At 33.4% G+C, this 24,810-nt stretch overlaps 1 long non-coding RNA gene across 1 annotated transcript; it reads right to left on the bottom strand.

Annotated features, from left to right (window-relative positions):
• Positions 1-13,125: 13,125 nt before the first annotated feature.
• LOC114290284 (uncharacterized) lies at positions 13,126-18,166 on the bottom strand. Its single transcript, XR_003638960.2, has 3 exons — positions 17,950-18,166; positions 16,644-16,700; positions 13,126-13,549 (listed from the first exon to the last, which is right to left on the bottom strand). It is a non-coding gene; the product is annotated as an uncharacterized LOC114290284 (long non-coding RNA).
• Positions 18,167-24,810: the final 6,644 nt, after the last annotated feature.

The following is a 24,810-nucleotide window of genomic DNA, read 5'->3' as shown; positions in this document are numbered from 1 at the left end:
GGTGAATACCAATAAAAATGGCACAGTGACTTGTATAGCTATTATGAACACTAGCCTTGGAGATTTATTCATTATATTTACTACTTGATTGTTTTGAAAGAATATTGCTGATTTGGAAAGATGCTTTGGAAATCTTGCCTTACATTGTTTCAAAGAAAGAAAATGCATGTTTTACCATGACATTTCACGTGCATTCATTTTATGACGTTGTTAAACTTCATGCATGTCATTCAGTTTATTTCTACTGGGCTTCATGCTCACCCTACGTAAGAAACCACTTTCAGGTGAACTTATGTGCCTCCGCCAAGGTGATGACTTGGGAGAATCTTGGAGCTTGAGGCTCGTATTTATTGTTTTCCTTGGTTATCTGTTGTAATTTAAGCCACGATCTTCTTTGTATTAAGTTGTGACTTATTTGCTGTAACCGAGCAAGGCCCTAGAAATTTGTAGCCTTTAAGGCATTAATTTGTAATAATTTAATTTTATTCATTATGGAAAATTCATGTTGTAGAACTAAAGGAATGTACTGAGACATGTGTTGGAAACGACGTTGTATAATCATAATGTTGTTGTGTTCCGCATGCTAATAATATTATACGGGAGTAGAATGTTTATTTATTTTGGGGTGTTACACAACCCCTTACCTAAATTAAAATCATTAAGTTTCTCACCATTCCACAAGATAGAAGCCTTGATGTTAGTAACACAATCCATAATGAGCCCGACCCAATGATCATTCATGTTAAGCTCCACCAAATTATGATAAAGAAATTGCCATGACACATTGTCATAGGCTTTTTCAAGATCTATTTTCATAATTATCTCACCAGCTTTACCCTTCTTGCCCCTAAGAGTATGGATAATCTCTTGGGCAATAGCGATATTATCACAATTGGTCTGGTCAAGAATAAAGCTACTTTGAAAAGGACCAACAATAGAGTTAAGAATAGGTCTGAGTCTACTAACCAAAACTTTAGTGATTGTCTTATAGAGAACATTACAAAGACTAATGGGTCGAAAATGGTTTATAAATTCTAGATTGTCAATTTTGGAGATAAGAGTAATGAGGGTATCTTTGAGACTAGAAGGGACAGATTTAGTCTCGAAACAAGTCTGAATAAATTTGCATATGAAGGGGCCATTGGCTTCATTTGCGATGTGGGCAGGCTTTTTGGCTTTAGCCTGGGGCTAAAAAAAACTTCGCTTGGTTGAACTTTTTGGCTTTTTAAACTATTCTGAGAGAAAAAAATGAAATGATTATAGTTTAATGTGACATTTTATCTTATTAGCTTTTTAGCCTATTTTGTCTTTTGTGGCTATTTTAGCCCCCTAATCTTATTTTAGCCTATGCCAAACGAGGGCAATGTGTATGGTAAAACAAAGACGGGATACCATCAAGGCCTGATGCCTTGAAGGCCTTAATTCTTTTAATGGCCACCCACACTTTATGATTAGAGACAGGTCGAATGAGGTCAAGATTATCTTCATTCGAAATTTTTGGTTGAAGGTTAGTGGATCTGGTGGCCTAAGTAACTATTACATCAAAATTAAATAGATTATAAAAATAGTCATGCTCACAAAGCTTTTCTGGATTAGAAATCCACCCACCCTGTCTATTTTTGAGAGTGCTCACTCTCATTCCCTTAAAGATATGAAAGTATCTAGTATTATGTTCCCTTGGGTAATCCAATTAGCCCTAGATTTTTGGAATCACAAAAGTTCCTCTTGAAAGAGGATAGCGTTCTAATCTTTAACAAGTTCTTTTTCGAACAAAAACAAGTTATGCAAATAAATGTCATATTGGGATTTTTGAATACCCTTAATCCTACCCAAAAGCCACCTTTTTTCTAAAAAATATTATCAAAAACATTTTTGTTCCAAGAAATAGCATTTTTAGTTAGTAAAGTGATGGCCTTAAGAATAGAATCATGACTAGCAGCCTAAGAATTTTCAACAGCATGTCTAAAGCTACTATCAGTGAACCAAGCAGCTTTCATACAAAAAGGTCTAGCTAAGGGATTAGGAGTATTCATACCTCAAGTGTACACTACCATGGGAGAATGGTCTGAGTAAATTCAAGGCGGGTTCTGGACAACTCATTCCGTAAAAGCTTCTATACATTCTGTATTGCAAATAGCTCCATCAAGTCTTTCCAACGTGTTAGCCATCCCCTGTCTACCATTAGACCAGGTAAGATTTGGCCCAGAGCAGCCTAAATCCATAAGCTTGCATCTATTCATCTCGCATCGAACTTATGGGTTCGCACTTGACTAAGGTTAGTTGAGAAGCTTCTCTTCTCCCCTTGAGATGCTATATCGTTGAAATCTCCAGCAATAAGCCATGGTTGGTTCATATTATCTACCATGACTTCCAAGTTCTCCCAGAGTATATCCTTAACTCTAAGATTAGGGGTTGCATAAACGGCTGACATAATCCAGTCAGAATGATTATCACGTCGGATCTTTGCGCGAATAACTTGGCCATTAACATCTAAGGCTTTCATGGTTGCTCGGAAAGGATCCCATAGCACCCATATCGCACCACTCTTACCCACTGGATCAACATGAGATAAAGTAGTGAAACCTAACTTGTTAAAGAACAAAACCATAGAACTAAGCTCCACCTTGGTTTCCATCAAAGCTATGATCGAGGGCTTATAGACATTAATCAACTCTTTCATAGTCCTTTTGAAGGCCTTGTTTCCAGCACCTCTACAATTCCATATAAGAATCTTCATGGAAAATGATTTGGGGTACGAGAGAAGAGGAACAAAGTCTAAAGTTCCCAATATTTTCTTTACTTTCATCTAGTTGAAGACCACTAAGTTCAAGGAACTCACTCTCATCGAGATGTTCTTTTCACTGTAATGATTCATCTCCTCTTGTTCTATGATGAGATGAGCTTCTCCGATCCACCACTATAACACCTTGAAAAGAACCATCTAGATCTTGTTCTCCCAGGCATTACCACCACACAACACATACAAAATGGAAATATACACGATAACAAGAGTATAACATTCTTTACATCTCTTTCCTTTGAACTATTTCCCAAAAAAAAATTACGTCGTCACTTTCTTACATACATAACACAACAAAACAGTTTAAAGAGTAAGAAACATCTACAACAATTAAATCCCAACCGGACCTCCTTACAAAATGTACATCTTTAAATACATCAATATATAATTACAACCCTTGTAAACCAAGTTCAACAAAATATCACAAAACATGCCCAAAAAGGTTCCTTGTTATCAAAACAATCACTTTGTCAGCATTTGATCATCATTTCCTGTAATTTGTTAACTTTGGGGTGAGCATAAGCTCATTAGGTGATGAATTTAACAAGTTATATAGCCAATTGGAAAACTCATGATCATGCAATGCAACAGTTGAAATATGTAAGTGAAGTAGCATATAAGTGTCTATGTATGTGAGTGTAACTATGCAATGCATGAAGTTATTCCATCTTCTCAAAATTTTCCACGGGTGGTAAACATACTATGACGTCCCAAGTCAGAGGCGAATTTCAAAACATACATATCTAGATATAGATTTTGTAGAAGGAAAATAGTCCCACATTTGCCGACTCCAGAAACGGCGGGCTGATGGGTACCCAAAAACATTTTTCCTTTCCGCATTTGCCGACTCCAGAAATGGCGAGGACGCGGACACCCAAAACCATGTTTTTTCACATTTGCTGGCTTCAGAAACAGTGGGCTTGTGGAAACCCAAAAATATTTTCCCACATTCGTCCAACAATATGTGCAAACAGGACAATTAGGCACCTTGACTCCCCGCACGGGTACCAATTACATTGCACAACTCAAATCCAACCCGACTTACTACCTAGACACATAGACTATTTACCCCTTCCGTTTTTGAATAATCATCCTCAACATAATGTTAAGAGGTATTTAAGATGCATATGATGCATGAATTTGTAAAGCTATAATTTCCCTAAGATGATTTCAAACCATAAAAATTCCATACTTCTCACATCAACAAGGAAGGACGGCTCATTAATAATTCTTATCAACCCAAGGTGTATATAGCTTCAAATCCCGTATTTCAACCTTAAAGTCAAGGAAATATGTTCAATTTCATGTTTTTTAAACCAATTGAGCAAAACCTCTCTTTATTGAACAAGCCTCAAAATTAGGGTTTATAAAAATTTGGGGTTTTCTCTCTTACAAAAATTAAAGGTTAATTTACAATATCAACCACAATAATCATCATTAATGACCATAATCACAAAGTATTTTCCATTTATTCTCTATATCATTTCCTAGCAACACAATCCATACATATATACATACATATAGACATGTATATATATATATACTACATGAATAACTATGAAATTACTACATAAGTCGTTCAAATTGAAGATATATTGAGTTAAAGACACCCCTACCTTGAAATAGGGAGCTAGGCTTGAGAGCCATACTTGAAATGTTGATGAACTCACGAAACAATCGGTAAAAATGTTGATCTAAACCTCCTTTCAACTTTTCTTAGAAGATTTTGAGTGGATCTTAGGTTGAAATTAGAGAAATCTAGAGTTAATAGGCTAAGGTTTGTGGAAAAGTAAGGTTAGAGAGAGAGAGTATGAGAATTGGGATGAAAATGAGTAAGGATAAACATTTTAAAATCTGCTATCCCGATAGACCGCTCGAACGCAACTTCCTTCGCTCAAGCAACCACCCCAATTACAAAGGGATCACTTGAGCGATCATTCCACCGCTCGAGCAAAAAATGAGAAGTCCTAGAAGTTTTGTAGAGCTACAGTGAAATTACTTGGGGCATAAATTCTACGCTCGAACGGTCACACCTGCAAGACAACCAAGTACTGGGAGCTGAAAATCTCCGCTCAAGTGACCAAATGACTGCTCGAGTGGTCCGAAAAACTCAACTGTCGCAACCACTCTATGTTTACTATGTGAGTGATTTTTTTTTTTTGCAATCAAGTGAAAGATAGGTGGAGTTGGTTTGGATCTTGTGTTGATTCTCTTCAGGTATCACCATGTTTGATTGTGCTTTCCAAACTATGAATATTTGAACGGTTTAGTGTGAGAGATTTGGGGTCAAAAGGTTCCTTTATATTTGAAAGAAGGGGTTTGGGAGCTTCTTCAATGGATGGACATTGAGTATTGCAACCAGCTGTAGGTGACTTAACATGAGTGGTGTCTCTGATTTTCTCAATGTTTTCCATAATAACATCACCTCTACTCAGTGTATCAAAGGGATTCTAATTGACAATACCTTTCTCTGCAGCAAATCCTATTGTTCTAGGCAAATCTTTAAAAATCTTGATAGAGTAATTGGAACTTTCCCCTTTAAAGATTCCATGTTTATTTTTATGGTCTTAGACAAGTCCTTTCTTCTGAGTAGTTCTTTTAATCTCTTATTTGGGCTCTTTTCTCCCAGCCCAATTGTTTCTTTGGTTGTGTCTATTTACTAGCATTCATGGGCTGTAATATCATATTTATCCAAGCTGGGCCTCTCAGCTTCGCCCAAAGCATCACTTTGCTTATTAGTTGTGTCTATGCCTTCATCTCCAATGGTAACTAACTGAGCTGAGTCGTTCGTCAGCTTGTTTTCACCAGAATCCTTTGCCAGACTTGCACCACATCCCTCTTTTCGGTGCCCAACTCTTCCACAATTAAAACAAAAGGAGTAGAGATTCTCATATTCAATACTGAAAGTATCCTTACCAATAGCAAAATGAGACATTAATGGTTTGCTAAGATACATCTCCAAGCAAACTTGAGCAAACTTACCTCTTGTCGAGTGGCTGTGTTAATATTAATCTTCAGAGGTTTACTAATTGTTTTCGCAATATGATAAATAACTTTCTCATTGTAGTACTTAATAGGGAGCTGAGGAAATCTAACCTATATAGCAGTAGAAATTTTTTTAGTTTGTGAGGGTTTAAAATCATGCTTCCATTTCCTAACAGTAAGGTAATGATCCAAGACGATCCAAGGCCTTCTTGTGTAGATTTTTACACATTCCTCCTTCATTTGAAATTTGAAAAGAAAAAAATCCAAGCACTAGATCTATTGGTTCAAAACCACCTTAATGCTGTGTTTGGTTGGGAGATTTGGAAAGGGATTTGGAAAGGAAAATGGAAAAAGTAGGTGAAATGTGAATAAATCATGCCTATATTTCACATAGTTTCACACACCTTTTCCCTTTCCCTTTCCAAATCCCTCCCCAAATCCCTCAACCAAACACAGCATAAAGGTCCCAAATTCTCCTAACCTTAGTGATTAGCAGCTTGTATCCCATACTTTTTCCCAACAACTTTATGATTAAGCAATCTTTTCACTGTCTACTGATCTTGTGCATGAGGCTTCTAGGTAACTTAATTCTAGGAACCCCAGTTATTGTGTCCTCTTCCATATCTTCATCATCATCAGATTCCTCAACATTCGATACCTCATCATCCGTGGACAGCTGATCTAGATCATCATCAAATGCCCTATCTAAGTATCCATGATTTGTAAGTACCTCCTTAAAGGATCTAGGTTCATTTGATTTTGATGGTTTACCAAGGCACTGATTTTCTCCTCCTGATTTTCATGCCCCAAATCGATTTGAGTTTGGTCTGCCATTGTATCATCATCACCATTTGTTGTATATATATATAGACAATCATCTTGCTTGCACACAAAAACAAATTAATGTGTGCCTAAATTTATTAGTTTCATTTTTTACTAATGATAACAAAATTAAATTGTATTTACATCTTAAATTTGAATATTGATTTATGAATGGAAAGAAAAATAGAACGAAATAAAAAATTTAGGTAGTATTTGATTTAAGTTTTAAATTAACTTTTGGATTTAAAAATCAAAAATTATGTTTGGTTTACCATTTTTCAAAATTATTTTTTCTCTCTCTTGCCCCCTCTCTCCTCTCTCCTTCTTTCTCTCTTTTTTTAACACATCAATCAATCACTTTTTCTCTCTCTCCTCTCTCCTCTCTCCTCTCTCATTATCTCACATTCTACACATCAATCAATTAGTTTTTCTCTCACCTATATATTCAACTACAAAAACAAAACAAAACAAAACCTATAAATCATTCAGAAATTATTTTTAAAACTCATAACCAAACAAGTTTTCAATTTTCAAAACTCTTTGCAAAAACTAAACCAAACGGAGCCGCCAGAGGGGGGTTCACTTTTCCCTTCTGCTCTGATTTATCTCCTTAAATTCACAATTAAATTCATGATCGAAGCATAACCATAAACACTTCAGACTCAATCTAACAGAGTAAATTCAAAATATACGCAATCACCTACTTCATAATTAAATTCATGATTCAATCACAACCATAAACACTTCACACTCAATCTAATAGAATAAATTTAAAATATACACAATCACCTGCAAACTACGTGTATAAGGTAAGTCCGAGTACTTCATCAGAAAGGATTATTCAAAACATTTAATTTTATATTGGTCTAAAAAATCCTTAAAATTTGGGTTATTTATGCAAATTAGTGGTAAGAGTTTAAAACCAGACTCACAATACCATCTGCTCTTAAAAATAGAAACTAGGACCGTTCAAAAGGACAATGCATTAGCTGACTTGGCTAAAAGTCACTTATTTATCAAATTTTATAGAAGGCTACTATTGACACCTACCTAACTTCTTTTGGCCCCCTATTTTTTCATTTTTTTTAATTCCAATTTTGTCTAAAGATCAAATTCCATTTCTATCCTTATCCTTAACTCTCTAACCCTAATTTTCCAAATCGTAACCCTAATTCCATTACCTCTGGCAGCACCCTCTCATTCTTTCCACCACCGCGCCGTTGCCATCACTGCCCACCACCCACCGCCACTGTCATCACCACCGAAACCCTAACCTTAAATCTTGTGCCCCCTCTCTGAACTCACCATCACCAATAAAGAGTGTGAGAGATGGGGAAAGAGTCGCAAAAAAGAAAAAAAAGAAAACGAAAAGAGAGAGAGAGAGATTGAGAGTTTGGTTGAGGGAGATTGAGTCCTCTTTTTCTTTTTTCTTCTCTCCAGATCGAGTTCGCGACAACGAGAAGGCGATGAAAACCTAGTTGTTTATGTTTAGCACTGTATTACCAAACCAAAAGGATTCGTTCAACACTGTGTTACAGAACCCACGTCGCTATCATGACCTCTCCATCCATTGTGTGTGTGTGTGTGTGTGTGTGTGTGTGTGTGTGTGTGTGAGAGAGAGAGAAAGAGAAACCTAAGGTTTTCAAAAGAAGAAAAAGAAGAAGGACGAGGACGGCAAGAGAAAAAGAAAACATAGGCTTTTCAGAGGACGAGGAAGAAGGAGGAGGGCGGTGACGGGAGATGTGGGCAACGAAGAAGGGTTGGGGGTGGCAAAGATGGGCTCTATGGCAGTGGATAGAGGTGGCGGCTGCAAGTGAGAGGCTGGCCGCCGACAGGTGGAGGTAGTAACCGGAGTTAAGAAAGGTCAGAGTTAGGGTTTGAGTTTGGATTTGGGGTTAGGGGAATAGCTAGTATAAAGGTGAGTGTTTAAAGAGAAAATTGATGGGTTAGAGTTGGGAGGGGTTAGAGTTAGGGTTTAAGTTTGGATTTGGGGTTAGGGATATAGTTGGTATTAAGGTGGGGGTTTAAAGAGAAAATTGAGGGATTTCATTTTGTTGTGTGAAACCCCATGCTTTTATAACTATTCCCATTATTTGTATATTTAAAAGTTTGTATATGTTTATGATGAAAAATTGTTCAGAATAAATATTACGACCTTGTATTATTATTCAATATTATTTTCTGAATCAAATGGTATTTTTATTGTATTTTTACCTGACCAAATTAAATTGAAATGTGACACTTTCTGTATCAAAACCAAAACCTATGTATTGGCCGCCACGTTCTAATCACTTTCACTCTTTCTTTTCTATCAATAAACCATCCATATATATATATATATATATATATATATATATGTGTGTGTGTGTGTGTACATCTACGTATACATCTTTAATTTCACTACCCAAACCGCCCAAAGGATCGTAGTCTACATTACATTTTGGAAAATTTCATTTCATAAATGTTTCATCTCAATCTCTCTCAAAGTTTGATTTGTATATCACATGTAATGGAGTCATGGGAGGCTGAGATGGAGGTTGATTATTGTGTGTCAAAAATTGTCAAAATGAGATAAGGATTGTGGTCTTCCATCAAGAAATCGATGGGAAAGAATTGTGGAAAATCTTGCAAGAATCAAAGCATGGTGTAGGGAAAGAATTTTCAACCGAATTGGCAGCTATTTGTCGGAGGCGTGGGCGGACATTGCGGTGGAAGTGTGAAGAGAAGAATGGAAGAAAGTCTGAAAATGTTGTTGTATGATAGATCGCGCCCGCGAAGACCATAATCGCGTCTGCGAATTAGGTCACTTCCAGGCCTATTTAAGGCACACTCAACTGAATTGCTGGCATCCCTCTTTTGACTAATAATATAATAGTTCACGGGAGTTTCAAGTTCATTTTGAGTTTTCAAAGTTGAGTTTCAGGTTACTTTCGGTATGCCAAAACCAACCATTTCGAGAAGAAATGAGGAAACAAGGTGACATAGCATGAAATACGAAGGTGAAGAGATTGGCAAATGAACGGAGTAAAACCGTTAAGAGTTGAGGAAGTTACGAAATCCGAAAGTTGGGTCGAAGAAATGTCGAAAACGAAAATAGTCTTATTTTTGGTCAACTTTTATGTTATGTTTGGTTGAAGGATTTGAGAATGGATTTGGAAAGGAAAATAGAAAAGGTAGGTGAAATGTGAAAAAAATATACCTACATTTCACATAGTTTCACACACCTTTTCCCTTTCCCTTTCCCTTTCCAAATCTCTCCCCAAATCCCCCAACCAAACACAGCGTTAGAGTTTCAACAGCATACAAGAAGAGGCGGAATGAGGTGTGTGAGATGTGGAGTAGAAACTAGGCCGTGTGGAAAATCCAACGACACAAAAATAAGGTGAAACAGAGTTACAATGAAGTAGATATAAAGACCTGAAATAGGGAGTTTGAAACTAAATTGTTGGGTCCTTTTGTTGTGCATGTTGTGGCTGTTTGAAGAAGATGAAGTTGGGTTTTATCTAGTGCTTCTCGGCTTAGGGTGTTACAATGCATCCGAGATAGTCGGGTGCTCTGGTGTTTGTAGAGAATGACAACCCTAAGGTTTTCGACGTGCAGAATCCATTTTGGAGGTCAGATTATGCAAATTCCAAGTTCGAGTTAGAGATCCACCACCAACAAGCTTGGGAGAATCAAACGGGAGATCCATTGTAAGACCGTGTTTGATTGACTCTACAACTATCACCCTCCTTAGATATATGTCTAATTTTGTTTATAGTATATATGCTATATGTGAAATTAAGTCTAATTATTTGGTATGATATTTCAAGTAAGAAAAAAAGATGAAACCAAATAGTGATTTTTAGCACTCTTTGATCTTTGATCCATTTGCAAAGGCTTTGATAAATTCTAATTTTTTTTGTGTAAAATCTAAAAATACAGGAGCTTATTTAGCATGTCTTTTACTTCTCTGAATTTTTGTAAAGCCATTGGAGAATATTTTACATCTGAAATACTTATTTTTCTAAACTACCAAAACAACTCCACTGAATTAGCTATTTCAAATGAATGCCATTTTCTTTACAAAATTTATTTTCATGCAAGACCGCCAAGGTAAATTAGATTTTTGAGTTATCTTTCATTTTCCATTGATTTCATTGAAAACCAATCAGTATCGAATGAGTAATTTCAGTTTTGCCAAGGCGAGACAGATTCTGTCCAATTTTCTTAGGAAAATATTTTCTCCATGTTAAAGACATTTTCAGCTTTCAAGTTCTTCTGAAAAAGTATTTCTAACCTGAATATATAGAAGAAAAAAAAACTTTAAATCTCCCTTCTATTTGATATCACATGAAGCCTCATTCATTTTTCAAACCTGAACTCCCTGTTTTGAAGTTACTGAAATACCCTGTTTGACCTACCCAAAAAATTTTCTACCCACCCAAAAAAGAAATACCCTGTTTGAAAATAGCTGTTTTACTCCAAAAATAAATTCTTTAGCCTAAACTAATTTTTGGCATTCAATTCTTTTAGTAAAATCTTCCTAACCTTTTTATCTAAATTTAGAATCAAGAATCAATTGTTTTTGACATCGTCCGATATTTCTTTTGATTTTACAAACCTGGATCACCTATGCCAAAATGTGCTGGAAATAATTTGGAAGATTAGTAATGAAGTGGATTATTTTTGTGCATCTCCATTTTATCCATTATTTGGTATATCATTTATTATGGATCTGATTTATGTGGTTTAATGTTGTAAATGATATTGTTCACATTATGCATGATTCTTAATATTTTGAGAGTTGAAAACTGGACTAATTGGGCGGTTGGGTTTTTGCGCGATATGTGAGTTGTGATCCTATGTAGTGATGTGAATGATTTTAGAAATGATGTATATTGTTTAATAGAGTGAGCTATGGTTCGAAAATCTTGCACAATGTGATGCGTTATCCTAAGATGGAACAAGGCATATTCTAACTCTTATGGATTGGTCGAGAAATAAGGTTGGCAGTGAGGGTCTCACACAGAGGGAGTACCTTTGGAAGGCCATTTCCTTGGTGAGCCATTGATGTTGCAGCTCAAGTATATAACTCAAGGAGTAGGCATCCATGGTGCTAATCCTGGTGTGGGACCAAGGGGGAGTCAGAATAGTTTCGTGTCCATTGCTTAGTGGTTGGATAAAAACAACGCTCTACGGAGAGTTGCTTGACAGTTAACATGATTAACTATTATCTTTAAATATTTTGTTTGTCTTGCACTCATTTATTAATTTTGTGGATTATTATACTATGCAAATAAGTGTATTATCAGAATGGGTTGACTATCGTGTTATAGTATTCTATTGGGCTATTAAGCTCATGAATTTTTTTGTATTGCTCTAGCATTTTATGCTAGGTACCGAAGAGATTGTGAAAAAGAAGACGATGTAGCAAACTTAGCGGTGATTGTATAGAAATGTTAAAGAAAATATTTTGGATATGCACTACAACAAATCTAGGCTTTACAAAACCAAATACACACCGTAGATACAATTCTACGACGCGTAATGTAAAGTTGTGTTATGACCCGTCATAGAAGATCTTTCACTTCAATGGTATGCCGTAGTACGCCATTAAAAATCCTTTAACAGCAGATTTTGTGAATCGTGTTTAATTTTTCTACAACTACTATTGCACGCCATTAAAACCTCTTTAACAATGGATCTTGTGCATCATGTTTGATTTTTCTACAACTACTTTTGTACACCGTTAATTTCTGAGACAAATCACAACTCTCATTGCTTGTCGTAAAATATATAATACAACGACCTATTATGCCTGTCGTAGAATATACAATATTTTTTAAAAAAAAATCAGCAAGTTCTATTTGACATGTTTTATACAATCTAACAAACATTACACACAAGCTCTACAAAACATCAATCAACCACCAAAACATTGTTTCAAGCATCAAAAAGAAACTATATCCATAAATTATGAACATTCAACAATTGCCTATACATTTCAAACATTCAAAAACTATATTCTTTAAGTTCTAAACTGTCCAAAATGTTTAAACTATTCAAAAGCTATGCATAACTTAGGTTTCTAAACATATCCAAAACTATTCAGAAATTATCCAAAATTACCGACAACAATTATTGCAGTAGTTGCAGCTCCAGCAAACCCGCTTGCTCCTATCACAGGGACGAGGGTGCCCAATATATGTGCTAAGAAATCTGATGAAGAGAATGCACCAAAAAGTGAATTGATGTATAATAGTTCTAGTCTCATTGCTCCAAAATCAAATCCCGATGAAGAATTTAGAAAGAATAGACTTAAAGAGGCAACGGATAATTTGATTAATAAATCTTCAAAACTTATGGTAAGGACTATAACGTATACCTTGTGCAAGGAAACGCATAAATATGGCTTCAAAGGAGGATGCAATTAAAGTTGAAAACAACGACACATATGTCTGTCTAAGTTCATATACAAAAAATAAATAAAATACTTATGACGAAACTAATCAAATTCAATGGAAAGGGAAGGTATATAGTGCAACACCATGACTTGTAATTGAAAATATGTATTCTTTGCTCTTACAACACCAAATCCCAGCAAGGCAACCAAATTCTATCAAAACACAATCTTATTTCTATACTAGTGATGGGGTGTCATGCGTTGCACGATGAGCCGTGCCCATGGCAATTATCATGATTTTTTTCCCCAGCAATAAAGTAATAATAACATTTTACAAAATTAAGGTGAAAAGAACACTTGTATTAAGCATTCAATCCAAAAGGAAGAAAACATGATTGGCCAAGACACAAATTGACAAACAGCATAAACATTACAAGAAAACAAAATAAACCCCAACCTAAAATTAAATCTCCATCTTAACATTCCTCAAACTGATAAACCTAAAAGCAGCAGCATCATCAGCAACAAAGTCTTCGATCAAGTGACCATTTGTTTCTCTATGCATGAGAAAACCTTTTTTTATTAGCAAGTCGTTCCACTTGAAGTGCACATACAACAACCAAAATATGTGGAGCACTAAAGTCTAATAGCATAAGCCAAAACAAAATAAATAAATGATTAAAAAAAATAAGTACGGCTTCTCAGTTACACCCCAAAAACAGAGTAGCAACACAAAATAAGTTTTTAGTTCATGATCTCTAAATTAATCTTAATCCAAAAGGCCACTCTTACCTTGATCAAATCAAATGTATCTCATTGAGTGGCAAATCCTTCTTATTGGTTATTCTATTATAGTTTACAATCAAAAAGTTTGTCACTTAACATTGAGATACAAGTCATCAACCACCAAAAAGATAATTAACTATTAAGGACAAAGGCAAAATCCAGAAAATTTTTAAGAAAAATGAAAAGAAAACCACATACATAGTGTCCAACACTAAAATGACTCTAAAATCCAAGTGCACATATGGTGTGAACAAATCAGCTTTAGTTGCTACTATGTCATGCAAAAGAAATGACAAAATTGCAACATTATTATTAGCCTACAAAAATGCATGGATAAGCATTTTAGAGGAAGGTTGCATCTAATTGCAACAATATAGGTACAAATGTGTCAGATAACATTGCTGAAACAACAATCACAAAACCAACCAAAGGAAAATGTATAATCTATTCAAAGAGGAGGATGGTCCTCAAACCCATGACCATGGCTTTAATAATGGGTTTTATAATATATGTGAAGAAGAAAAATGTAAATACACTCTGGTGAGACTGAATAAATAATATATATTATTTTTTATTATTAACCAATATGTAAACAAAAAAATAAAAGGAGTATTTGAAATTAAAGGGCTAATAGGAAGAGAAATTTTTAGAATTTTTTTTTTTTTTGAAGTGTATAAAATAACATGTATGAGAAACCCCTGTCAAAGCTATAAATTGAAACATGTCATATTTGAAAAGATTGGGCATGGTAGAGTCCTTATAACACAGCACATTACAAATAAAAGGAAAATATATAAACCAACAAAATAATCTATGGTGGCTCTAGACTACCCCATGCATGTATTAAATATTACGCTAAGTGGATAATTCCATCAACCCCACAAAAATTGTAAAATAGTAAAATATTGATTGAGAAAAAGAATAATCACATATCTATGCACTTTGAAAACACTTTTTCCTCACATAGCTAAATAAAATTTGTAGTTTGAGCCATAACTAAAATAGTAACTTTAAAGAAAATCAAAACTCATTTACAAAGCCTCATTTACAGTTGGTGAAAAGTAAAGCAAGCATCTAACCTTTTGACAAGAATGGCAATAGTACTTCTTCATGAGTGATGTAAAACTTTAGGATATTTGGAGAAAGTTTTGGGGATAACCAAAGTCCATGGTCTTTGCAATTTTTGATGAAAAAGTGTCAAGTATTAATACAGGTAGACAGGAAGAAGAGCCCAATCTAGCATACAATTACAATGATCAATTGAGATTCATTTGAGAATGGAGGTTTGAGACTTGTTACAATAAACTTCTAAATTTCTCAAGACATCAATGTAAAATGTTAGTTTAATACCCAAGGAACTAAATGTCTTAGATTGGACAAGATGCAACCACTATGCATTCAGTAATGCACAAGTTTGCTTCAAAAGACTCCAGGCCAACTGAAATAAGGGTGAGAAGCCATTTAAGGAATAACTTATTAAAAAAATTAAAAAAACAAAAGAAGCCAAGAATCAAACACTATGGGTCTTTTTCCCTTTTTAGCAGCTTTTTGAGAGAGTTCAAAACAGGGCAAAAAGCCCAAAGATATTACTAGCAGATTCTAAAGATAACTTTTATCAAAGGTTGAACACATAGAAACTATAACTCAAAAAAAAATAGTAACAGTTAATAAGCGCAAGTGACTGAGTAATGAGGAATCTCATTATCCTTTTACTAAAGAAGGGATATTTTTGTTTTTAGGTATCTACAAGCTACAAACTAACATATGTTCTAACTTTCAGAAAAAAGAACAATTAAATAAAGTTATTGAACTTCAAGCAGCTATGACAAAAAGTATTTGACTGCAACACCTCCTAAAAGATATATTGAGGAAAACACACACACACAAAAAAAAAAAGATTCTATCTTGAACCTAGATGTAAATGTAATATCAAAATGAATCAAGCCAATGTTTAAAAGTAAGCACGGTTAGAATTGCCCTTTTGACCATAAGAATGAGGGAGAAACCAAGCATCTCAATAATTACCCCCAAAAATTCCATAATGACAAATTAGTAATTATCCATACGAAATGACAAGCACAAAAACTTTGTAAATCTATCCCTCAAAATCCAACAAAAAGTTAGCCCACAAATATGACAAATTGAATCACCAAGCTAATACAATCCTAAACATTAAAAATCAAAAAGATTAGAAAGTAGCCATCAATACTCACATATAAAAAATAAAACATTTTTCTAAAAATACACAAACAAAGAAATTGCAATAATGAGAAATAAAGGGTACCCATGAAAGAAGAAGAACCCTTTTTATTTATTTATTTGGTAATAAGATAAGATATTCATTAAAATATATATATATATATATATATAATAAAATTAAATTTAAAAAAAAAACCCATAAAAACAGTTAAGAGGTGGTTTGCAAGCAAGATTGCAAAAAAGGTCTGACTATCACATTACCATTAAATGTTTAGAAACTACTTGAATTGTGTGGTCGGCTTCATAAATACCTAATTTGCGAAGTTCACTGAAAAGATTAAAGTGGCCTTACTTGATAAAAAGTAACAAAGAGTGAAATTCCTAAACTTTCATATGTTTTATCTATAGTCATTGAATAACATTGAAGCTAAGAAACATGAAAATAATAATAATAATAAATAAAAAATTAAAATTGAAAAACAAATTTGTAGCCAAAAGAAAGCAAAATCTGAGACTTCAGTGTACTTCTCTTGAAAAAGAAAAATAAATAAAATAGAACAAAGAATAACAAACCAAAGCAATAAAAGCAAAGAAAATGATAACAAAAGTAAGAACAAGAAAGAAAGCTCCAGAAAGAATGAAAAGTCAGCAATAATATTTATTTACCTTTAAATACAAAGATTGTTAGCTATTCTAGTTGTGTATCAGCTTCGAAGATTGACCCTGGAAATCAGAAGGAAACCAAGAAATGTAGTTATGTTTTTAAAAACAGAAAAGGAAACCCAAAACAAAAAACAAACAGGTTGTTAAGAGCTTCGATTGAAGATGATTGCCTTCAATGTAGGAACAATGGCTTGAAAACTGAGTCTCTTTGATACGTCATTTGAAATTGGTTAAAAAAAATAGATCCAATAAATAAAATCACAGTAGGCCATCATTGATGCATTTTATCGAACATTTGACAGACAGGGAAAATGGGATTTGAACTCTAACGAGAGAAAACCAAACATCACACTAACACCCCCAAAAAAAAATGCCAAAAACGCATTTGGCAAGAAAAAATTAATTAAGGCACAGAAATTGCAATTTAAATTTATAGGGCAAAGAGAGAGAAGAACCCTATCTAACCAAAAAAATAGAGAAGAACCCAAGCCTGGTGTATGTAACTTGCAAACAAAAAAAAAGAAGAGGAAACTGGTAGAATAGATCACTAGCTTCAGTTTCAATACTGATTCATACAGGAGGATTGGGATCAACTTAACAAACCTGACCAAACTTGTCAAAAGTAATTCATACCACAATGTTAGATTAAAAAATAAAACTAAAAAAAATGCAGAAAGATAAGTGAAATTCATCAACAACACATGCTTGAACTCAATAATGACAATAATAATATATACTTAAATAATGAAAACCAAACTTTGTAGCATTATTTTCAAAATACAAGTATATAAATCGCACTTGCTTTTGGGTTTTAAGGCCAAACTGTGAGAATACTCGCATAAAAACTACGAATTTCAAACCCGAAAAGAAGAATCGAAGAACATAGAAGGATCAAAAAATAGAGAAGAAGAAGAAGAAGAAAAGTCGAAACTACCCTGTTAGGGCAGCAAGTTGAAGCTATGTTGAAGAAGAAGAAGAAGAAGAATCGAAGCTCTGTTCAAGAATAAGAGTCGCAGCTTTTGTTTACCCTAAACCAATTGATGTCGAACAACTTTAGGGTTATGCGAGAAAAACATAAATAGATATTAGATAGCTTCAAAGATTCAGAAAATAGCTTCAAAGTGTTGCGGTGTTGGTTTCAATATTACCTCAAATTTGGACAAAGAGGACTGAGAAGAGGGACTGAGATACAAAGAATGATGCAATTACAATTTGGGCAAAGAGGACTGAGAAGAGGAGCAAATTGAGTGAATGTGTGTGTGGGTGTGTGAGAGAGAGAAAGAGAGAGACACGAGGAATTCGAACATACCTCAATAATCGGACTGAGATTTTTTCCAGATCAAAGCGAACAGAAGAGAAGAACGAAACCCTTTCCCTTCGAACCGTTGATCGTCGCCGTTGCCGAACCAGTCTCGCCGCCAAAGAGATAGCATCGTTCTACGTCAAAGTCTTGCCGCTACCTAACTAGTCTCCCTTTCTCTTCTCCCTCTCTTAGTTGTTGAATAACTACAATTACAATTTTTTATGTTTGTATTTTGATAAACTCCTTTTTTTTAAATATTTTTTAGTGATTGGCGTTAGAATATTTTATTTTGGTGCTTTTTTTCTTTTTCTTTTTTTTTAAGGTTATATCATTCACGACATAAATTGTGTGTCGTGAAAAGTAAAATATGTCTAACGGCGAGCATATATGGGTCGTGTATAGTTGATGTATTAACAACATATTATATACACGTCATAAAAAGGTTTTATTATTAACGGCTAACATTGCAAGTCGTAAAAAAATTATTATAATTAGCATTAACGTCCTACACAATAAACATGTTGCGGTTACGATATTATTTATGACATGCAAAAAAAGAAAGTCGTAAAAGTAAAATTTTACGACTTACATTTATTATATGTCATTGATGTGATATTGTAAAATGTCAATTTTATTGTAGTGATAATTATTGTATCCGATGTGTTATTTTAATTCTTTTTGAAGAGAAATGTACATTGTAGTTTTATTTGGAAAAAATTTATTGTGAGTTTAGATTTATTTGGATTTTGAACGCCCTGAAATTTAGGATCGTTACATGTTGGGTGGGAATTCAAAAAGTGAGGGCCAAATTAAAAAGGTGGTGACAAATAGAAGTCCTCATTTTATATTTAAATCATGTTTAGGATGAATTTGAACCATAAAGGAAAAAAAATTACAAAAAAAAATCTTAAGGTTTGAATTTTATAACAAAATAAATCTTGAATTTTTAATTTTATCAATTTAAACAGTAATATTTTGATTTGTTTTCAATCTAAGTCACACAACTATTTTTTTAAGTAAAAGTATTGAAAAAAATATATTTTAGCCATTAAACTAAATGGGAATGGATATTTTAGATGTTTTTCATATACATATATTGAGTTTAATGGCTATTATTGTTCTATTAATAATACTTAACATAAATAAGCTAAAAGTTTATATTGAAAATAAATTTAAAATTTATGATTTAAATTGAAAAAATTAAAAAAAAATTGTTACCTAACTTAAATTCTAATTTTTTTTTTTAATTTCTCTCAATAAATTTAAACCGCAAATTTATTTTTTTATTTTTTGTGACACTTGGCATTATTGTTATGTAAAATGCTTGCTTTTTATATACATGTGGTGGGGTGTATATATGTGGTAACATATCCCAGAAACACAGTGGAAATACCGAACAATGGGTTCAACTATGGTACCCAGAAGTGGTATTTGGATACCATACATAAAAATGAATTTTAGCCTTTAGATGGGAATTTTTAATCTGGACCATTGAAAAAATAAAAATAAAAGACCTGTTGAACCAGTCACACACAGCTAACACACACTCTCTCTCTTTTTCTGCCTCTATTATGTTTTGTGTCTCTTTCCCTCTCTACAGTATACCCATCCATGGTGTTATGTTCTGCTTTTCTTTTCTTTTTTTGAATGAGTTTTGTTGGCTATCTCTATACTCTCTTTTCTCTCTATACTGTGTGAGGCTTTCTTCAAACCCTTCTCTCTCACACCCCGCCGACCTGTTGTCGCCTCGATCCCATTGTTCCACCACCACCGGTGCAACCTCTGAAGCTCTGTTCAAGGGCTTCCTCTGATACAAACAAGAAGAAAAGGGTTTGCTTTCTATAATTTTTATTTTTTCTTCTGAACCTTTAGACTTGTTCATGGCTCTTGGAGTGAATATGCATATTTATAGATTGGTTTGCCTAGTCCAATACAATAAGCAGTGAATATGCATATGAACTAAAAAAAAAAAAAACTACATACGAGACAGAGAAAGAGGGAGCATTTTGTGGGTGTGGATTTCTAGAAGTTTGACTCCTTGTGAAAAGTGTTGAAAGTTTGGGGTATATCAACATTAATAATGTGAAAAGTGTTTATTTTTTTATTCAAAATCATATCAATGTTACCAGATGGCATCAAAGTGTTTCTTTTTTGTTTTCAAAATCATAAAGTGTTTCTTTTTTGTTTTTTTTTGTTTTTTTTTTTTTTGTTCAACCTCGGTTATTAAAACTACCCATTGAGTTCAAAAATTTGGGGGTTATAGGACATAAGAGGTTGGAATTGGTATTGGTTTTTTGGGATGATACGAGAAGAGAGATTGTGAGGTTTGAAAGAGAGAGACATTTTTTTTTTCTGTTTTCTTTGGTAATGGAAGCAAAAAAATTGAAATTTTGTGTGGATTCTGATGATGAGGATTAAAAATTGAAATTTTGTGTGCATTCTGATGATGAGGATTTTTTTTTGGGGGGGAGAGGGGTGGACATTTCGGGAAAGAATGTGTTGGAAATAGGACTGCAAACGAACCGAGCCGAGCCGAGCCGAGCTTTGCTGAGTTCGAGCTCGGCTCGTTTACTTACCGAGCTCATTTATTGAGCTCGAGCTTGGCTTGTTAAGGAGCTCGGCTCGAGCTCGGCTCAGCTCGATATTTTTTTTTAATATTATTTATATTATTTAAATATAAATATTTAAATAAAAAATATTATTTATATTATTTAATATATAAAAATGTATTTATATTATTATTTATATATATATTTATATATTTTTAATATATAAATAATATATTTATTATATAATTTAAATAAAGATAAACGAGCTGAGCTTAACGAGCTGAGCTTATGCGAGCTCGAGCTCGGCTCGTTTATTAAATGAGCTTAATATTCGAGCTCGAGCTCGGCTCGTTTACTAAACGAGCCGAGCCGAGCCGAGTCGAGCCCTTAACGAGCCGAGCCGAGCTTGTTCATGAACAGCTCGGTTCATTTGCAGCCCTAGTTGGAAAATGGTGGAGATTCTGATGATGAGGATTAAAAATTAAAATTTTGTGTGGATTCTAATGATGATGATTTTTTTTGGGAGGGGAAGAGGGGTGGACATTTCGGGAAAGAATGTGTTGGAAAATGGTGGAGGTATTGATTGTTTTTGGCTTCTTCTTTGAGAAAATAATACAAAGCTACTTTTGTAATATAAATTACAACATTGGCCTTGTTTGGTAGAGCTGTGAGAAAGTAATTATAACTTATAGCCTAACAGCTTATACCTTATAACTATGAACATAAGTTGATTTTTAACTTATAAATTAAGCTTCTCCTCCCCCACTCAAAGAATAAGTTGATTTTTGACTTACAAAAAGCTATAAGCTGCATTGTTAAGCTGAACCAAACACATCAAAATAACTTAAATTAAACTAAAAGTTAAAATAAGTTGGAAATAAGCTCTACCAAATAGGGCCATTGTTTGACAAGAAGGAATTCATCCTATTGCTCCCAACTAAATATGAATGAATTGGTTTAGTAATGTTATACAATAATCACTTTTTTAACACGAAATTTTCAATGGAATTTTTTTTTTAAATTGGTGCTTTTTTATTTATTTTTTTATTTTAATTATTATCTCTTAGGAAGTTTTAGTCAAAAAGCCTTCAAATTTTGAAATGCAAAAAAAAAAAAAAAAAAAAATCCAGTAAACACAAAGAAAATTGCTAAACTTTTCTTTTTATTTTTAGTTCCATTTAGACTAAAGCAACTATAAATAAAAAAGCAATTTGTGAAAATTAAAAGATTTTTAAATTATAAAGATGGTTACCAGTTTGTTCTCATAGATCTGGTATTGTTCACTATCTTTTTCATGTAGTATGTTAAAAGTGCTACTGCCAGCCTAGTTCGCTACAGCCTTGTTCATTTGTCTTACCCGTGAAAGTAACTCAACAAAGGCTTCATATGGGCTGGTGATGTCCTCTATTTTTACAAGTAAATCATATAATTAATTCTCCTTGCTGATGAAGAAATCTGGTTAATTTGATGTCAATTTTATGCTTCTCATACAACTTTATAGCTTTGTATCGTAGCTGAGAGAGAGATTGTTTTTGTTTATATATATATATATATATATATATTGATTGTTTTTGTTTTTAAATTATTTTTGTATGGTATTTTTTTGGATTTTTAGTATGTGGTTGGAGGTAGCATTTGTTTCTTTCAATCCCCAAATCTTTCTAGAATACTAGGTATACTGTTGTCTCATATGCTTTGGAGTTTGTTTGTTTGTGGGTATAAATTTTGTGTTGTCTCATATGCTTTGTTACTTATTTTTTTAAAGTAATGGTGGTCCCATTTGTCATTTTTATGTTCTTTCTTCCTTTTCTTTTCTTTTTTTCTTTTTTTTTTTCTTTATCATTTATGCACTTTCTTTGTTTTTGGAATGGAAGGACATGAATGATTGACAAATTGTCCCATTGGTGGGTAATGGGGACTTTGACGCTTTTTGCTAGACAATAAATGGTTGAATTTTTTGTATTATCTCATGCTTTGTTGTTTATATTTTTAAAAGTAAGATAGTCTATGGTGGCCCATTTGTGGTTTTTTTTTTTTTTTCTATGTCTTATTTCTATTATTTTTTTTAAGTAAGATAATCCATGATGGTCACATATCTATTACCGGTTTGCTTTGGAGATTGTGTATATGTGACCATATGCTTTATTACATTTATTTTTGAAAGCAATATAGTTCATGTGGTCTAATTTGTGACTTTTTTTTTGTTTTGTTTTATTTTGTTTTATTTCTTTTTTTTTTTTTAATGCAAGATAGTCCATAATGGCCCCATTTCTACTATTGTTTTTGTTTATAGAATGGGGGGATATGTAGGCTTGATTAATTGTCCTATTAGTGAATAATTGAGACTTGGGTGAGTAATCTTAAAAGAATATATATATATATATATATATATATATATATATATATATATATATATACACACACAATATTTATAAAATGCAATGAAAGAACTGTCAAGACCCAATCACAGGGCTTAGAGTTGGAATCGTGACTTACTAACTTATTCTCATTCGAAGTAAATTAAGCTGCGCAACTAAAAATACTTAAACAGAAATTTTACTACATCTTACTATTTAAGAAAAAAGAAATACATTTCTAGGGCTTTCATTATTTTATTATTCAGTGACCAGTCCCGAATAGAGACAAAAGGAAGCAAAAATATAAAAAAAAGAAAGGTAAAATAGTGATTCATCATCAGTCCATATGCAGGTTCCATTTGGTAAGGTTATGGATTTCCCTCACATCTCGTCACCTGAAAGGATAACAGCTATAAGCACACAGCAGAGTGAGAAATGCTATGCCAAGTGTAGGGAATACAAAATATCCATGGATAATTAATTAGGCTAAAACATTTGCAACATTTAATTTAAAATGACAATTTATTTAAAGTGGCAGAATACAGAAATCATGTAAATAATAATCATAACCACGGTATAAAACAGAGCAGAACAGAGGTCACAAAAGTGATAGTCAGAACAGAGGTCAGTGGATCCATGACAAACAAAGGACCACAAAGTGGTCAAACAGAGGCCAGTGGTTATTTAAGTCCCCCAAGGCGTGGGACTCTCGTGGTGGTACTTACAAAACATAATTGTTTATAAGGTTATAATCAAATATATACTAAAATTTAAACTAACATATCCATAGGTTTCCTTTTAAGTAAATAGAGTTTAGAAAGTAACCCACATAACTAAAATATTTATAAACATAACTTTTATTTATATAACTTGACAAATATAACTTGTTTGAAATAAGTTATGGTAACTCAAAATATTTGTAAAACATATAATGGTAAATCAAGGTATAACATATCTCACCTTAAGTATAACCCTTAGCCTTTACTTTACTAGCAGAACTTCCTTTCCTTACTTGTATATTTCTCTCGTTTCTTACTCTTCCCTCTTTTTTGTTTTTCTTTTGTTTTCTTCTCTTTATTTTTTTCTGAATCACAGCCCACTAGTCCCCTTTATATACTGTTTGTTGAGTCCAGGGATTAAGGACACGTAGCCTCTCTCCCTTGGAGGCATCATGAGGCTAGAGATATGAGCTATTAATTGAAGATCCATTATAAGATTTAAATCTTTTATGGATAAGGATTATCTTCCTAATACATATGCTTGGGACCTTTTTGTTTTCTTTTCTTGGGCCGAATTCCATAAACATTGCTGGGCCAAACCCCCTTTTTTTTCATTTATTTATTTGTTTAGGTGTTAAGTGTTTCAATGTTCCTAATATAAATCATGTAGCATCATAAAATTAATTATTTTATTTTATTTTTACTTTACAGATTTATTATTGTTATTCCATATTATTATTTATTTACTATCTTTAATTTTAATTGACCTAACCAGTATTAGAATTTCATATTTCTGTTAATTTGGCCTTAAAAAATCCCTAACTAATCCTATATAACCCAGTGCTAAATCAGGTTTTTTTTTTATTTATTATTAATTATTTAATAATATGTTATCACATACACCCATAAGTATAAGCTATAAATATTTATGTGGTATTTAATTAAACGTTTCAGTGTGTCACATTTCTCCCCTTCTAATAGGAGTTTGTCCCCAAACTTGACGTACCTTAACTTTCAAAGAGGTGTGGGTATTTGACTCGCATTTGGTTTTCTGTTTCCCACGTAGCTTCTTCGGTATGATGATTTCGCCATAAGACCTTTACCAGCGGTATGGTCTTGTTTCGGAGAACTTGATTACGACGATCGAGAATCTGCACTGGTTGTTCTTCGTAAGAGAGATCTTCTCGCACTTCCAAGTTCTCATAGTCGATGACATGTTCTGGATCTCGAGATATCGTTGGA

The sequence above is a fragment of the Camellia sinensis genome, chromosome 3, assembly GCF_055761805.1.
Source record: "Camellia sinensis isolate YWXY chromosome 3, ASM5576180v1, whole genome shotgun sequence".
Lineage (NCBI taxonomy): Eukaryota > Viridiplantae > Streptophyta > Magnoliopsida > Ericales > Theaceae > Camellia > Camellia sinensis.
This window is presented reverse-complemented; position numbering and strand designations above follow the sequence as displayed.